Below are 14,689 nucleotides of genomic sequence, written 5' to 3'. Positions count from 1 at the left end.
GCTGCTGCCACAACTGGCCCAAACTACCTTGTACTATGGGAAATTGTACTATGGGAAATTGTACAAGTTTCTTTTCTTAAGAACAGCCTCCAAAAAAGGTAAAAAAAAATCTTGGACCAGAAGAACTGGGTCACAGGATGAGAGAGACACCATTCTCTTGAATATCATTAATTCTTGATTTTTAAGGAAACATGGTTCCCATTAGGCCTAAGAGAGTTTCTTAAATGTGACCTACATTCAAGCATAATTATCTTTCTTTCCCAATTGGCAAACATATACTACATAACCTCGTTATAAAATCCCATAATTAATACAGTTTTGAATGTTAAGAGCCAAATTATCTGACCTAAAATGTATTAAGGCATATAAGTTGAAGACAATTAGAATAGTCTGACTCTTCCTTAGCCCTGCCCTCAATGTTTTGAAACAATAGCTTTTCCTTTATTCAACATGACTTATTTTATCAGTGGAAGTTATCCATGAGTTCACTGGGAAGAGAAATTAGGAATGCTACATCCATACCAAATATTCAGGAATAGTTTTAAATATTGTCTTAAAAGTACAACCAAGACTAAAACTAAAACATAACACATCAAGCTTTGTGGCAGTGGGAATTTATTCTGTAGACAGATTACATGATTTATTTATGCTGTTGGATTTATTGGGTTTTAGCAAGTGGTATCTAAGAGACATGTTGTGTCTTCAGAGAAAGACATTGAAAGGTTTGGATCTAAGTACCAGACCAGCACTCAGCAGCTCTCATTAGCTTAATGATCAGATCCATTTCTCATCTGTAAAACAGGATAGTGGCAATACCTATTCCACAGTGTTGTTTTAAAGAACAAATATAATCATTTGAAGCGATTAATGTCTCAAAAGGATTAAAGAAATGTTTGACTTGTTATTCTACCTTCAAATATTAAGAAAATGGCCAGAGAAATGATATATGCTAAAAGATATCTGAAGTATGTCCACTGAAAATACATTTTTACAAATTACGTGTACTAAAAATAAATACTGAATATGCATTTAGAAATTTCAGATCATACAAATGTACATTCAAAAATTAACATGGACTTCCAGATAAAGATGGCAGATTATGTACATGTATTTATATTCTTTTCCATCCAGAAGCCCATTAAAATGTCAGTGAAGGAATGCAAGTAGGTATAAACTTGTACAATAAACCAGAATAAATAGAGGTCATTAGCCGATAGAAGACTTGACACAGTTTTGGAAGTTGACTAGTAAATGGAGATATGCTAACAGTTGAAAGGCATATAAAGAAGTGAGCTTAGAGTAAAATAAAGGGGATGTGGGTGGTGTGGTAACAGAGATGGAGATAAACTGTCCAGAAAACCATTGAGATGCTCAGAATTCTGAAAAAATTCAGATACAGTAGGGGTGGGAATGACACACAGATTGGAAATAGGGGAAACTGATCAAAATTCTGTTTATGGGACAGTTGATTTCATCATTCTGTAAATCATTAACCTAGTCATGGCATTTGCCTTTCTCTAAAATGTAAGAAGAAAACCAAAGATTCCCATACATTTGAAAAAGTCTCTAATGTGGGAGATTCGGACCAAAATAAATGAACAGGAAACACTGATTCCAAAATAAAGAGATAATGCAAGGAAGAGAAATTTTTACAGTAACTCTAATAGCCTTAGAAAGATTCAAGAATACACTACATTCATAAGACAAGAACCAGATACTATGAAAAAGTTACAGTTTAAGAAGGAACCTTGATTTTAAGAATATGATTGCCAAAAGAAAAAAGAAGAAATTTTAGAATATAGAATTGAAAAAGTCTCCCAGAAAATAAAATTTTAAAAGATAAAAGAATCAAACCAGGAGGACTAGTAGGTAATTAACAGGAATTAGGGAAAATGAGCAGCAAAAATGGAAGGGAGAAAATTGCTCACTTGATTAATACAAGAGAATTTTGAATAGCTTAAAGACTTAATACTTCAGATTGGAACAGCCCACCAGTTGCTGTAAAAAGGCCTCTATCTATGATCGTTCCTGAAAGAAAAAAAGCAGAAAGGTAAAATAGATCATCAAAGAATGAGAATCAAGTTGGCATGGAACTTCACATCAGCAATACCAATGCTCAAGAAAAAGGAACAATGCCTTTAAAATTCTGAGGAACTTTATATTTTCTATACTTAACCAAATTATTATTCAAGTATCAACATAGATCACACTTGCATGTGCTGATTTTCACACATTCAACGAATCAAAAAAGTTGCATCTCACATATCATTTCTTAGGAATTTTAATGAGTATGTGCTGCAGCAAAAAAAAAAGTAAACAAAGAAAGCAAAAGACTTTTGTTCCAAAAAAGAGAAAACAAAGAAAATTAACACCAAGATGATCACTGTTAGCAGGCCTCATAACAAGCATAGATAAGAGTAGCAAGATGAGGAATTTCAAAAGAAAGCAGTTTCTGGAAAAATTGAGCAAAAATCTCTGAATGGACGCCCCCCCCCAAAAAAAATTGAGAACACAGGAAAGGCAAGTAGTATAAGGGAAAAAAGGCAATAAGAAACTCCAGAAAAATTAAAAGCTGTCCAGGGTGTATAATAATAGCATACCTTGTGACACTGCAATAAACAAGATTGAGTCCCAATATAAACACTATTGGTTTACAATTTTAGAATCAACCTATAGACAAAGATGATAGAATTATGATGAGGGAGCAGAAGGCAAATGTTACTAATCTTGACATTATAGAGATACAGATTACAAGAGGTACAGGTTGGGAGGAAGAAGTAGGAGAGAAGAACTGAAAAGATAGGGACACAAAATAAATTGTCTATTGTTAAAAGACTAAGCATTTCACTTAGAGTTGCAAAAGGAATAAGTATTTTATCTAAAGTTGCATATGTACCCAATAAAGATCTAAAGAAGAGCTATGACTACTAAGGAGGTATTGAGTGACTTAAGTGACATTCTCATCTATCAGCATAGGAAGACAATATATAACATCTAAAACTAATAACCCGAGATTTAGTAGTGTAAGAACACTGCTTAGAGATATAGAGGTAAATAACTAAAAAAAAAAAAGCTATAAAAGTTAAAAGTTATATCTGAGAAGAGACTGAAGATCAGAAGTAGACAGAACTACTATTGTTTAGCACAAGTGCTTTTTATCTTTTCTGTCATTATCATGTGTGGTTTTTCCCTTCCATAACCTGGAGAATGACATTCTAAGTGAAGTAAGCCAGAAAGAGAAAGAAAAATACCATATGATATCACTTACATGTGGAATCTAAAAAATAAATAAATAAAAGACAAATGAACTTATTTACAAAACAGAAACAGACTCACAGACATAGAAAACAAACTAATGGTTACCAGCAGGGGAAGGGGGTGGGAAGGGATAAACTGGGTGTTCGAGATTTGCAGATACTAATATATATAAAATAGGCAAACAACAAGTTTATATTGTATAGCACAGGGAACCATATTCAATATCTTGTAGTAATCTATGATGAAGAAGAATATGAGAACAAATGTATGTACGTTTCTGTGACTGAAGTATTGTGCTGTACACTAGAAATTGACACGACATTGTAAACTATACTTCAATAACAATTATTAAAACTGGAAAAAAATGCAAACAAGCAAACAAAATAAAAATAAAATGGTATAGCCAAAAACTTTTAAATTATCAGTATAAAAATCCAAATAAATAAATTTTACTAAGAAATGTGTGATCCATTATTATACACAAATTGATCAAATTTATGTAAACATTAAGGGACAAGTCTTCTTCTATAACATATTTAATCATATATAATGCTGAACTTAATTTCAGAATGGGGAGATGCACGCTCTACTTTGCTCAACAGTCACTAACTAACTCTCAAGTGTTCCAAGCCACGCAATATGTAAAGTATCTTCAAATATTCCCTCCATTTGGAGACATCTGTGCTCATCGATTTACAATGTGCATTGACTCCCTGATTATTTTATGGTATTTGCTATTGCAGGAATTATTTCATTACCATTCACCAGCAAGCTGAGAACACATGGGGCTGACATCTTGATTCGGAACCCTAAATCTAAAAGGGATATAAGCTTTTGGCAAATTCAGAAGCAGATTCTACTCCACTACCACCACCCTTCTTCAGCTACCATCATTTATCACCAGGAATTACAGGTACATTTTGCATAGAATATCCTTTGTGAGCAGCAGAGAACAAAGGGAATTTCCTGAAAAATGATGCTGAAACATTATCACTGATGTCTGTTACCTTGCCAGCACCTTGTCTATTGAATATCAGCCCTGGCTATTATTCAGATATTGTTCTCTTTGGATGGGTTAGACAAAGATGGGAAGTCCACTTAAATGCTCATATAGTACCCTCTGCTGGTTGAGTCTGAGCTGAAGATTTGATTTGTAAGAGGGCTTAGTCACAGTGACAACACGTGGCAAGAAAAGAAAGTAAGTCAAAAACTATAGACCAGGATATAAAAGGCAAACACAAAAATTAACTAATTTTAGTTACATATAAAAAAGCTGACATTTTATGCATATCACATATATGACACATATGTACTTTATTAAATCCTAATAGAACACTTTGCTCTTGCAAAAAGTATCTATTAATGAGGGATTTTGTATATCACATTCAAATTCTCTGCTTTACAAAATGATTCATCGTACGATCCCCCAATGAGTTTCTCTGGAGCTCTGAATGTGTGATGTGATTTACACTCTGTCTTGCGGGAACATGTTAATTGTGTAAAATAAAGTGGTTTCTTGCATCACGGCCCAGGACTCTTTTACCATGCCAGAGATGTCTGTATTACTTGACATGTTTATAAATGTTTAGGGAAAATTCAAAATTAATTTGTGCTGTGTTGCTAATATGTAAGGAGCAGTGGTTTGGAGATGGCAAGATTAATTTATCTGACCAAGGAAAGAATGAGTAACATATATTCTCTGGGGCAAGGGCTATCTTATGATCTATTCTGCTTAATATAGTAGAAATGCTTAATAAATTGAGTAGCAATTCAAAACAGGTGCAGTTCTACATTTGGAAGTGTAGAACCAGCATTTTTTATACCTTTGACTTAAAATCCATTGTATATTCAGCTCTCCATGCCTATCATGGTGAGGGGTTCACAACGTATAAAGCGTGTCCTGTTCCCACTAAGCATTTGCAATTGACAAGAAAGTCAACATATTTTAGACCATAAAATAGTGGTATACACTACTAGCCTTTATTCTGTTTCCTCCAAAGTAGGACTGGGGAGAATTTAAATGCCCATGGGCACCAAGAAATATAGTACATGCTGAGTTTGAGGAAAAGCACATGGCTCTCTTGGTCTATCTTTCACTTGTGATCAAGACAGGGATACAAAGAAATAATTCTGAAGTATAAGAAATGCAACAGTGCAAACATGATGACAGGTGGTAAGTGAGGCCTACTACAGCGCTGGGGAGACAATAATGAGTAGGAAGACAAGAAATGGAGCGTGTGTGCCCCTCCTAAACTGGTCAGATACTCAGCACTTGTCACTGTTACCATGAAACCCTGAGGCCAAGGGTTGCCAGCTCTTACACTTTTTCGAAAGGAGCTTCAAGTCAGAATATCTATGCAACATTTCCTCTTTGAGGCTCAAAATTTTCCAGAAGAGTATGTCAGCCAAAACAAACATCTACGAACTAAATTTATCCCCCTGGCCAGCAGTGTCTAATGACCACAGACTTAAAGTTCTTTCCAAGTTCTTTCCTTCTGCTTCAGGCCTTTGCACATGCCCTTTATTCTGCCAGTAATTTTCTTCTCTCATTTCCCCTCCCTTCCTCCCAGTTAACTACACTCATCCCTCTGATACTTAGTCACCATTGCTCCCAGAAAGTCTTCCCTAATCTGCTAGATTAGACTAGGTCCCCTTGTGATATACTCTCCCACCTTCCATGCCTTTCCATCACGGATAATGCACAGTTTGTCATTCTATGTTTATTTGTGTACTCTTTTTTTCTCCTCCACCATGATGGCAAAGGCCGCGTCTCTTTTGTCCAGGAGCCTATTGTCCATCCTAAAATAGGCATCGGAAAATAGTCGTTGAAAAAGCAGGTAATAATTTCAAAGTAATTCTTCATAGGTGTAGTTGGAACTGTTCATCTACAGTTAGTATCACATGACCCCTAGGGTTTGGGATTTGGATATAGGACAGTCTGGGTTTGAACTCCAGATAGCCCACCTGCTGTCTGTGTGATATTCAGTAGTGGCTGAACCTCCCTGAGTTTGTTTCCTCATTTAAAAAGTGGTACCTCTTAGATTTGTGCAGAGGACTAAAGATGATATATTATACAGTATAAACACATAGTCAGTGCTCAAAAAATGTTAATCATTATTATTACCACTAATACTAGTGGTTAGCCTATTCACACTAGGTGGCCATACCCTCGCTGAGCCCAGTAGTGAGGGTTGGGCAAATATGAGCCAACAGACCCACTACTGTGCCTCTGACCTCAGAACAACATTCTCCACCCCTGCTAACGACAGCATTATCCCACCAACCAAGCTAATCAGTATTCAAAGAAATCAAGCCTGGAAGAGGTCTTACAATCCAGTGTCTTAACCACCAAATTTTTTTTAAAAAGTGAGAAAGACTTATTCACCATTGGTTTTTCCATTGTGTAACTGATCTTAATCAACCCCTTAAGCTTGATACATGTCTCAGACACACCTGCTCAGAATGAACTATGAACTTCAGATGGATCAATAGATACATTATTCCTAGGGTAGGACATGTGATTCCTTGATTTAGGATATCTGGAAAGGGAACACTGGTGTGTGTCACGGAAAGCAGGTAAGATTGGAGCCAGATTCACCCGAGTTCAGATTTTTTTTGTCACCGACCAGCTCTGTGATCTTGGGCAAGTCCTTAGGCCTTGCCTGTAAAACTAACCTCAAAATACTTGCTTGGAGCATTGTTTTGAAGGTTAAAGATAATATGTAGGAAAGAGTCTGGCATGGAAAAGGTGCTCACTGAATGACAGTTACACAGCAAAAGGGAATCAGGGTGTTAAATGCCCCACCTCCATCTCCCTAGAATAAAATTCTATTTAATTTACACAAAATAGCACAAACCATAGCAAGCTGGGTTGTACACTGTAAATCACAGGATTTCAAATTTATAATGAAAGAAACAGGACCATCTTTGGGAAGTTATGGATAAACGAGGCCAAAAATTCAACTGCTCTGTACAACTCTTCATCCTCTATTTTCACAGAAAAGCAGGGAGAAGTCTGAGCTCGTGGCTAGAGTTTCCCTGGATGGCTGGCTGGGAAGCCAGCACTCTCGGCCACTGCCCCACCGCAGTCCCCGCTCCCAGCATCTGCCTTTTGAGGTCAAGCATCCTGTGACTGATTTCTGTATCACTTTGTAACAAAACATCCATGTGTTTCTTCCTTTATCTTTTTTTTTTTTTAATTAAGTCTCACACTAGCTTCCCCGGCTTTTGGTCTGCCCCACAAATTGAGCCCAATACAGGTTACCACCACTTGCTATTCTGAGCTTCCACGGTTGTTTCTCCACGTGGCAGTCCTCCCAGAGTCTGACCTAGGTACCTGCTTGTCATCCTGAGAACACAGCACTGTTGTCTGATTTACCTTTGTTTTCCCAGGACTGGTACATCGTAGGTGCTGGTATCCACCCACAAAAGAAATTAACCATGGCTGACTTAAGTCAGAAGAGAGTATATTTAGAGGGTGTTGGGTTGTTCCCTGAATCACTACAGAGCGTGACGATCTGAATCTAGATCTACCTGGCTAGAAACTGAGGCCCCAAATAGCACCCAGCATTCATCAGTCAAAACAATTCTTCCCTCTCCTTCCACTCTTCGGTAACGACCTCCCAATTAAAAACCTGGGATGGCTCTCCAGGCCTGCCTGCAGGAGAGGTGGGAAAGTCGGTATCTGGTGTTTTCAGCTTCTCACATGAGAGATGGCCTGCTGCCCAGCAAGACTTAAACGGTAAAGAATTCCTACGTAGGGTAAGGTTCAAATGTTGGGCAGCCAAAGATAGAATGTGGCAAATCATTACTGCACCAACTTCCCAGCATTGACTTCTTAGCATGCAGAATACACAAGTTATCTGATGTGTTCTGGTTTTCTTAGTGCTCACTACAGCACCAGAAAAGTATGAGCTCACTACCTGTTTATTGGAATAAATAAACGAACAATGAATCTAATGCTACATAATCTCTTTCTTCCTGGGTTCCCATGACAGCCACCTCGTTTCCTCCTTTGTCCTCAACTTTTACAATGGCCCAGATTCACTGTGCCCCAGAGAGTGGATGCTGAGAACCACCAGCTGTGGGTAAGACAGCCACGCTCACTGCTGTCCCTTCCGCCTGGTTGGCACCAGCCCCAGGGCTGCGTCATTGTCCTTCTGGCTTTGCTGTCTCTTTTCCATCATTCCCTTGCCCTTTGGACTTGATGACTGCATTTGGCTCACTTACTTCTTGACCCTGGGCACTCTGCCATGTTTCTCAACAAGGATGCAGAACAATTCTTTGCTGAGCAGAACTGCCCCTTATGTTGCAGAATTTTTAACAATCCTGGCCATCTTTATTAAATGTTAGGACTATCGTACAGTTCTAGTGACAATCAAATAACAAATACACCTTTCCAAACTGTCCCTAGTTTGTGGTGGGAAGTAGGGGGACAGCACGATCCCTAGCTGAAGCCCTCTGCAGAGTCTGCTCACACTCACCATCTGACGGCTCCCTGACTGGATCACAACCTCCCTGCCCTGCACCCTGAGATTTAAACCCAGCTTGCTGCCGGCATGCTTATAGAATTCTATGCCCTCTTGGAGGCAGCAAGTTTGTTGATCAAAATTAATATTGGGAAAAATTATCATACAGTAATTAAACAGAGCTGTGTAGAATTGGACTTTATATTTCTACTTTTCTATGATTTGAGTAAACAACTTAATCACTCTGAGCTCAAGTTCTTTTGTAAAATGGGAGATGTTTTAGGTCAGGCTACCTAGAAGCAAAGCTTGAGCTGAAGAATCTTCTGCAAGCTATTCTTTGGGAGAGTACTCTCAGGAGAAGGGGAGTCAGGGAAGCACGATGGGACAGGTGGAAAAGCCACACAAGGGAACTTTAAAGCATAAATTACATCAGAGTTAATTCTGCCAAGAGATAAGGGAACTGGCCTTTTGTATCCCAAAACGTCAGTCAGGCATTGGCTGAAGTCTGGGAAGGGAGGCAGCTCCCACTGGCCAAAGGAAGCTCCCGCATCCTAAGGATGTGGCTTTAAGTTGTTATTAGCCATTTCTCACAGCAGCTAGGCGATAAGTGAGTGGCGGTAAAGGGGACCTGGGCAGGGAACAATAGCATATGTTACAGGAAATGATAATACCTACCTCACGAATACGGTTAGCACCATGTCTGATGCACAGTAAGTTCTTAGCAAATGGTTTTATTGAGTGGCACGGATTGACAGTACGCCATCAATGCTCTCTGACAGGTGTGGTGGGGGCATTGCAGGTGCCCTTCTCAATAAGAATGAACCTCATCAAGCTCTCATTCCCTCTCAGGAGCCTGCATCTTCCCTGGCCTAACCCTGACTCTGAAGGGCCCCTCCTAAGCCTCTGTGCACTAGGGAATGTCTATTATTGACGTTTTCACACGGCGTAGAGTGCTCAAGTCTCCAAACACCAAAAATATAAATGAGGAATCACTGAAAGAAGGTGGTTGTCCAAGCCCTTAGTCAGAGCTTTCCAGAGACACAGTGAGTGGATCTGCACAAAAATGGATATTCTTGCTTCCGTTGGGAGGGGAGGAGAGAGGAAAAGAGGAAAGGAGGGAAGAAGGGAAAGATGGAAGGAAGGGAGGGAGGGAAGAAGGAATGAAAAATACCAGGAGACATTTATGGAACATTAAAAAAAATGTCATGAATGTGATAACACTGTGGCAAAAGGACAAGAAATTAGAACTAATTGACGGAGCACAGGGGCTGACTTTCTCCAAATAAGCAAATGAATCTTTCAGTAAAGTCACACATTTTGGCTCATGAGAAGAGAGAAAGATGAGCAGAACTCACAGAAGGTGATTTGCAATATCACCTGCACATTCCAAAGATGTGAAGAGTTTTCTTGGAAATGAAGTATTTTATTTTTTGGATATAAATACAAAGAAAAATACTGAGGGAAGGGACATTTTTCTCAGTGCTGCCATGTAGCAGGACGTGTAATTTTGTCTTTTTAGTTTATTAAAATCCCTGACGGCTCCCCAAGAGATGTTACAAAATTCTTCTCAAACTCTGGCCTTAGGCACTGTCTCCCATTGGCAGGCCCCTTTCTCACTAGGAGAAATGACCCAGTTCTGTTACTGACTGTGCACACACCTATGTGCCCTCACCATGCAGTTCCTGCACATGACGTCATACATTTAAAAATATTTTTAAATTAAAAGTTACATTTAAAAAAAAATTCTAACAGTCATATGTGTTCATAGGAGAAAAATTTAGAAAACCTAGATAAGGAAAAAGAGGAAATATAAATCACTCACTACCCAGAAATAATGATTGTTCACATTTTGTTGTATATGCTTACAGATATTTCCTAAGCATGTATATGTGTCCACACACACACACACTCACCCACACGCAACTGTATTTACACACACCCTCGTAATCATTCTGAGCATGATTTTGTAACCTGTTCTTTTCACTGACATTTTTATATCAACCAATATCGCATAGAATGGTATCATTTTTAATGGCAACATGATTGTACCATAATTTTCTTAATTAATATATTTGACACAGGCTATTTCTAACAACTGCTTTGCTACTGTAAACAATGCTGTGATGAACATCCTTAGCTAAAACTTGAAGTACATTCATAATTAATTTCTTTGGATAGATTCTCAGAAATGTATTACTGGGTCAAAGACTCTCACCTTTGCAGTTCTTTGCATATTTCCAAATTACCTTCCAGATAGGCTGCTACTATTCCTATAAGCGCAGCTTCTACATTAGAATATGGTTGATCTTTCCTTTGATGAACACTGTGTGATTTAGCCTTTGCCAATCTGGTAGTGAAAATGATGTATAATGTTAATTTCAAATATCTCAAAGGAAATGCTCACTGTTTGAACGACCCACCACACACAGAATTCTCCCTAATCTTGGTCTAACCACATTTTTCCTGTAACATCAGTTAGCACTGACACTTAGAAAACAGAAAATACTGGCTTAAAAAAATTACATCTAAGGATACACACATTCAGTGAGCAACTCTCAGGTTTATGAAATAGGTTTTTAATAGTAATTGCTGGCATTTACCTTACTTTCTGATGTCTAGCTTTTAACTTAACTCATTAGATAAGCAAATTGCCAATCCAGTTATAGCTCACCCAGCTAGTTAACGAATCAGAATTTTTTAAATAAAAACCTGAAAGTTTGTCTAAATAAGTAGAATGGAGAGGCGAACAAAACAAAAACAAAAATACTTGAGAAATGGTAAGTGTATTTAGCAAGCAAACCAATAAATTTGGCGTTAGAAAACCTCGTCTCTTCCCAGCTTTGTCCCTGATTTTCTGGCTTTTGAAAGGTTACTTAAATGTGTCCTAAAACAAAAAGTTACTTAAATGTGTTCTAACACAGAAAAATGGAAATGACTCCTACATTCCTATTCTCCTCCACCCTGGGCCTCCTTGCACATGCATTTTGTAAGAGTTTATTAGAAACTGCCTGCCAAGCACTTTGAACTCCTTGCAGTGGAGTGTTTATAAATAGAAATTTTATCTTGTGGGGTCCTTTACTAGTTAAGTAAATGTCTCACATTTCTTCAAAAAGTATTACACAAGTGACTTAATAGGAGAGAAACAAAAGCTGCCCACTCTCATAATCATAAGTTTTTGGAAAGCATCCCCAAGATCGCCTCTTTTTATAAATACCTAGAAATATTTATAATACTTCTCTGTGACAACTTTAAACATTTCTCTTTTTTCTCTCAAATTAAGAGTCAACTCTATAAGAAACATTTTTCTGAGGAAAAATAAAGTAATTATAAAGTTATACACCCTCAATTCTAAGACCATTGATTCTAGAATTTACCTTCAATATCATGCTAGCTTTAGTATGTAAAAAGGAAACATTACAATAAGAGTACACTTGGGGGGTAAGGTAAAGCTCTGTGGTAGAGCGCATGCCTAGCATGCATGAGGTCCTGGGTTCAATCCCCAGTACCTCCACTAAAAAAAAAAAAAAAAAAAAAAGTAAATAAATAAATAAATAAACCTAATTACCCACCCCCTTCAAAAATAAATAAAAATAAAATAAAATAATTTTTTTTAAAAGTACACTTAGATTGCAAGTGTCATTCGAAGTTCAGATACATGAAAATGGAGTGGAGGAACACACCTCATAGAAGAGGGGAGACCTGAAAACAGTACTCATGCATAGAAACCACCAGTAGACACCGTATTACTGGGCACTGGGCTGTGCTGACTTATACGCGTTATCTTATTTATCCTCATAACAACCCAGGTCTTTGTGAACGGCACCAAGGACAGACTGGCTGAGAGCAGAGCATCTGACTCCCAGGTCCAGGGTCCCAGTCACTGGCCTCTCTGCCTCCCCAGTGTGTCCCTCGCGTTTCCCTTCCTAAACCACCACACTGCCCTTCATGTGTGTCATCCTCAGCAGAAGCAGGATCTACAGAGACCAACTTGCTTGCTCCCAGAGTCTACTCCCCGGTCTGCTCTCCTTCCTCTGTCTGCCCGCCTTAAGCTCCTCTGGAATTCCCACTGAGACTTTCCTGTTGCTTACAAAACAGAAGTAGGGACAGGGTCTCTGAAACTGTACCTGAAATGCATATAATCTGAAAGGGAGAATTCTCTTTCTTAGTACATAGATGAATTTTAGATTAAATAAATCACATCTATGATTCTTTCCATATCTTCACTCTGTTTATGTTTCCCTCTTCTTAAAATGACTTCCCCCACTTCTGTTTATATAAATGAAATCATTCCACAAGTACTTACTGGGATCTACTCCAGGCTCAGTATTTATTGTGGTCTACTACTGTGTTTACAAGCACTAGGGATGAAGAAGTGGGGAAAACAAAGACACAAACACTTTCCTCAAGAATCTTACAGTCTAGTGGAGGAGTTAGAAAATAAATAAATAGTTGCATAAATAAATTTATAAGTACAAATTGTAATCAGCGCTCTAAAAACCAACCAAGCATGCAGTGCTTTAAGTCTTTTATGATCAAATATCTTAACCTTGTCAGTCAGATCAGGGGAAGTCTTCTCAGGGAAAATGACATTGAGCGACAAGTAGGGGTTATAGGCATGGAAGGGGTGGGGAGAGGACAACTCAGATGAGGCTCCTTTAAATGCCCCAAGACAGAAAAGACATTAATCTAATTCTTACATGGGCTCAAAGCTCAGCGCAAATAAGATCTTCTCCCAAAAAATTTCTAAAAGTTCCCGCCCCCAACCGATATTTAGTTTCTCTACCACATCCTTTCTGCAAATTCTTCTGGCATTTTATCACTCTTTCATAACAATAACAATAACAACAACACACTTAATTAAGACTTACAATGTGTCATTCTCTTCTGAAAACAGTTTACCCACTTTCCTTATTTATTCCTCCCAACAAGCTATGAGGTAGTTACTGTTGTTAGCCCCATTTCACAGGTGGTTAAACTAAAGCACAGACTACTCAGTAAACTGTCCCAGTTCCCAGTTAATAAGTGGAGCAGCTGGGCTGGCACACTTCACCGATGCTCCATACAGCCTCCTCATAACACTTTCCTCATCATTTTTATACACATCTTACCTCTTCTACTAGATGATAAAGTCTGAGATAAGGGGCCAGGGTAAGTGGCCCATTCACTTATTCATTCACTCAGCCAACATTTACTCGATGACTGTTGTTTGCCAGGTACTGTACACCTGCACACACCCATACCAGTGCACTGAAGGAATTAATGAGTGAATGATCACACTACACAACTCAGACAGCCTGGTCTGGCACAGGAGATGGAAGGTATAGGTTTTAATGGGGGTCAAGAGCAACAAAGGAAGACTTCACATACGTCACCAGGGCAGTTTTCATCATTCTTGAGCAAGAAAGGCTCCTGAGAGCAACCAAGTCCCTGACCACATGTTAGGTAACTTCTTGTGTGACCTCGCTTCTGGTACAGCAGCCGTGTGGGTAGGGTTTGTCATCCCAACTGCATAAATAAGGAACTTGAACTTTAGGGAGTATTCGTGAACTGCTGAAGCTGTATAGCTAGGAAACGGCAAAGCAGGGGTTCACCCCCAGCCTTGCCCACGCCCAAAGTCTCCTTCCACTCAGCTTCCCATGTGAAGTCTCTTGTGAAGCTGAAGGAGGTCAAAGGCTTAAAAAGTCTGCCAGTCTTTATTGGTGAAATGATCAACACACACACACCAAAACGCTTACCAACCAGGTCAGAACAAGGGCTGTCTTGAGAGAAAAGACGTGGGTGTGTGAGAAAGGAACACTCAGCAAGCTTCTGTGGTGCTGGCAAAGTTCTAGTTCTTCCCTGAGCAGCGATTACATGAGCGATCACTTTATAATTCATTAAGATATAAATTTGTTTGGTGTATTTTTCTGTGTGCATGTCATACGTCACCATGAAAAAGTTTTCAAAGAAAAGTCTCACCATTC

This window comes from Vicugna pacos, chromosome 12, assembly GCF_048564905.1.
Source record: "Vicugna pacos chromosome 12, VicPac4, whole genome shotgun sequence".
Lineage (NCBI taxonomy): Eukaryota > Metazoa > Chordata > Mammalia > Artiodactyla > Camelidae > Vicugna > Vicugna pacos.
The sequence above is the reverse complement of the archived record's forward strand: the minus strand, read 5'-3'. Positions refer to the sequence as shown.